Below are 3,851 nucleotides of genomic sequence, written 5' to 3' on the forward strand. Positions count from 1 at the left end.
TGTCTTGCGTGCTCATCCCGTGGCGGAATCCCAGTTGATGTGGGTGGAGAGGGTAGTTCCTCTCGAGATGCCACATGAGTCGCTCGAGGACCATACGTTCAGTGAGTTTACATAGGTTGCTGGTAAGGGAAATTGGCCGGAGGTTAGTGAGCTCATTCGGTGACTTGCCCGGTTTTGGGATCGGAATCACCAGGGATTCGCGGCAGGAGCTCGGGAAGTTGCCCGTCGCCCAAATTTCGTTGATCGCGTCAAGGAGAAGCTGGAGGTGGAGTTCAGGGAGGTTGCGCAATTCTGAGATGGTTATCAGGTCTGGGCCATGTGCGCTGTGGGCGTTCGCCCTTCCTAAAGCTGCGTGAAGTTCGCCCATTTGGAACGGTTGGTCCATGCCGACCTGCTCCGGTGTTTGGAGATCCAATGCCTGGAAATCTCCGATCATCTGGGACGGTGTCGCGGAGTCTCGGGAGTATATGGTGGGATCCGGTGACGCCGCAGGCTGAGGGAAGAACACTGCCCCAGCCTGGAGCGCCAGCTGCTCCTCCGAGATTCGCATGCGTAGAGCCGCTGTCTGCGCCGCGGTGCGTCTCTTGGCTTTGCCCTGCCAATTGCGAAAGACGTGCCATATGCGCGGTCCGCTCATGTTACCGTTGAAGCTGGAGCAAAGGTCGCACCATCTGTCTGTAGAGAGTGTATTTGCGTAATCGCGCGCCTCAGTCGTTATAAGGTTCAGACGGCATCGCAGTCCTGGCGTTCGTCCTCTCCCTCTGTACGCACACAGCGCGTCGAGGCGTTGTTTCCATAGGTTAGCCAGGTGCAAGTCCGGCGACGGCTTGTCCTCCGCCACTTGAAAGTGCTGGGTAGATGACCTTTTGGCTTCGTGTATTGTCCGTAGGAGGTGGGCCAGTTCGTGCGTTTCCCGGTCATCGCCTGGTGTGGTTACGGGTGTTTGCTCCAGCTCTGTGCGGAAGGCGTCCCAGCAGACGACGCTCGTAGTTCGTTTCGGCGCCGTTATCTTGTGGCCGCGCAAACGAATGAAGATGGGCACGTGGTCGCTCCCCCACGTGTCTGCTCCTAGTTCCCAGAAGAGGGCCCGCCGCCGGTTCGTTCATGTGAGGTCGGTCGTGGTGTCGCCCTGGCGGGCGTGCTGGCCAACTCGCGTTGGTAAGTCCGGATCGTTGAGCAGGCTAAGGTGGTTGTCCTCCATTGCGGAAACGAGGTTCGAACCGTGGTATGTGTCGGTACTCGATCCCCAGCGCGTGTGGCGTGTGTTGAAGTCGCCGCCGATGACAAAGAGGGCATCGGGGTGCATTTTCCGCAGGTCTTCGACCCAGGACCAGTCAATGGTGACGCTGTTGCGGATCGACGGTTGGACGTATATCGACACCACCACGACCTTACATTAGGGGAGTTGGAGGGCCACACCCACGACCTCTTGATGTTGCGTGCACCAGCTCTGGAGGTCCAGCTCGTCGTGCGGGATGCGGGCAGCCACTAGGACCGCCGCGTTGCCCCTGTAAATGACGCTGTGCGGCGGCGCTTTGCCGCCCGGACCATTCGTCGTTCGTTGGCGATGCGGGATGGTGGGTCGCGTATACGTGTCGTAGCCGGGCAGCGAGAGGTTCGGATCCTGGACCTCCTGCAGAAGCAGCACTACTGGTCTTGTCCCTGCTGGGTAGCGGAGAAGAAACTCTGCCTTCCTGCGGGCGAAGGTTCTGCAATTCCATTGCAGAAACCACGCTGCCCTCTCCTGGGTCGTCCCGGGTTGCGTCTTAGATTGTGGGTTGGTGTTCGCCACGGTAGCGTCCCACGAAAGTCTGGCTCCCTAGGAGCTGTTGGAGTTGTTCTCTTACCAGTGGAATTAAGTTGTGATGCAGAATCATCTCTGTCACTCTGCACTGTTGGTGGTAATTTTGCAGCGCCAATTCGCTCTGATTTTCAGGGTGTCCGCATTTGCATTGCGTTGGTGGCGCGGAGGTTGCAGCCATACTCGACATGGTGGAGAAGAGAGGAGGCCCAGCAGCAGGAGCGTCCTTCCGTGGTGTTGGCAGCGCCCCCGTCGCGTCCGCTCTCGGGGGTAAAGGGAAGAGGAGCAGCGGAGGGCTGATGTTTCGGTGTGGGGGAGGGCGGGTCTTCACTCGGATAGACCCCAGGGGAAGACCAGTTAGAGTCGGCCTGTTTGGAGGCGTGTTGGGGGATGGGGTGGGGACCACTTGCCGCTTTGAAGGGAAGGCCGGTTGTTCTCCTCGGATGTCTGCTTTCGTCGTGGTTCTTTTTGGAGCCGTCTTGTTCGTTTAAGTTGGACTTGTTTGTGGAGCGGCTTCGGCATTTTTCTCGTGGGCCTCCGCCGCGCCGCGAGATCTCCGCTGTACGTCGAACCGAGTCTGTTCGGCGCATGTCCACGTCGCCACATAGTAAGTCGCGGTGCGATGCTAAGTTTGCTCCACAGATGGGCAGTTCCGGCAAGCCGAAGGGCTCGATGTGTCGGCCCCCTGTCATTCCTCTTCTCAATTGGGACCGCTCGCGAGGTGACGGCACGGATTTTCCACGTATATTCTGTCCTTTGGCTGCCCTACTTCCGCGTAGGCTGCTGCGCTTGGAGTGCTGACTGTGTCCTTTGCTCAACGATGGTGGCTGCCCCGGGGCGTCCTTGTCTCCCCGAATCCAAGTAAACTGACGCTTCGAAAGTGATCTTCCCCTTCGGCGTTGGATTGTTGTGGCGTCCTTGCGCCGAGGACTCATGTCGCTTGCGGCGCGCTCCGCGGGCAGCCTTGGTTGTGTGGCAGCTGTGGATTTATCGCGTCGGCCGGCGGAGAGCGCTGCTGCAAAGGTGGGACTCCACGTTCGTATGTTGTTTTCCTCCTGCGACTGTCTTCGGGATGTCGGAGCGAGCGGGGGCTCTTCTATGGTAGACTGCTGATCGTAGCTGTAGGACACATGGCGTTTGGGTTCGCGTCCCCTGCTCGGGTAAACTCTGTACCACTGTGAACCCAAAGTTACGTGCTCAGGAGCATTTGGGCCCTGAAAGACAACCGACACCGATGTGCCCTGTCCTTTCCGTGTGACGTCCAGGATGGTGTGTCTCGACTGTAGCAAGGTTCGAACTGCTTGCAGAGAGTGTTCGCCGATTATTTGGTGCACCGTTCCCACGGAGGCATTTTCTGGGATGGCAGGAAAAGCATAGACCTGAATTTCGTCCAGTTTGGTAATTAGTAGAAGCTTGTCTCTCGTTTCAACGTAAGGCATGTCAACCGCTATGATGTTTTTTGTAGGGTTGAGGCGAATGTTTGGGATGACATATCGGTTGAACCTGCTCCTGATTTCTTGTGTGATTTTGCTTTTGTTTGATGGTTCTAATTGTACTTTTGCGAGAGAGGGTCAAAAAAGCACGGTGTGCAGTCTCTCCGTTTGATTTTCGCTGGTTTTGATTGCCCTTTGCGATTGGCGGTAGCTCACTAGCCTGAAGCCGTCCCGCGTTAGGAAATCGGCAGGTGCGCGCTTGGATGGTTCACGCTCACCTGGCGAAGTATGTTTGGTCGGCGCAGTTATCTCGATGGCTTCTTCGGAGGCGAGGTAGTGGAAACTGTTTGATGTCAGTATGTGGGGTCCAGATGTTCGGCCGATATCTGTGCTTGGCTCTGATACCTCGTTCATCGTTCTCTCGGGACGCATGGCGATAGAGCGGTCCTCGCGCCGAGTTGGAGAGGTTGGCGAGGCCGCAGCACCGAGGAGAGAAGGGAACCCCGCAGGAGCGGTGCGTTCGGTTTCCCTATCTCCTGAGGCGCGTGACGTCAGATGAGCTGGGGCGGCGTGGTCTTTTTGCGTGTCCTCCGGCAAGATTGCGGCGGGCTCGGATT

The 3,851-nt window shown here is 57.7% G+C and overlaps 1 pseudogene; it reads right to left on the reverse strand.

Annotated features, from left to right (window-relative positions):
• Positions 1 to 342: 342 nt before the first annotated feature.
• LOC120842371 lies at positions 343 to 1,991 on the reverse strand (annotated as a pseudogene).
• Between the last annotated feature and the right edge of the window lie 1,860 nt (positions 1,992 to 3,851).

The sequence above is a fragment of the Ixodes scapularis genome, unplaced genomic scaffold (genome assembly GCF_016920785.2).
Source record: "Ixodes scapularis isolate PalLabHiFi unplaced genomic scaffold, ASM1692078v2 ptg000683l_1___fragment_1__unscaffolded, whole genome shotgun sequence".
Lineage (NCBI taxonomy): Eukaryota > Metazoa > Arthropoda > Arachnida > Ixodida > Ixodidae > Ixodes > Ixodes scapularis.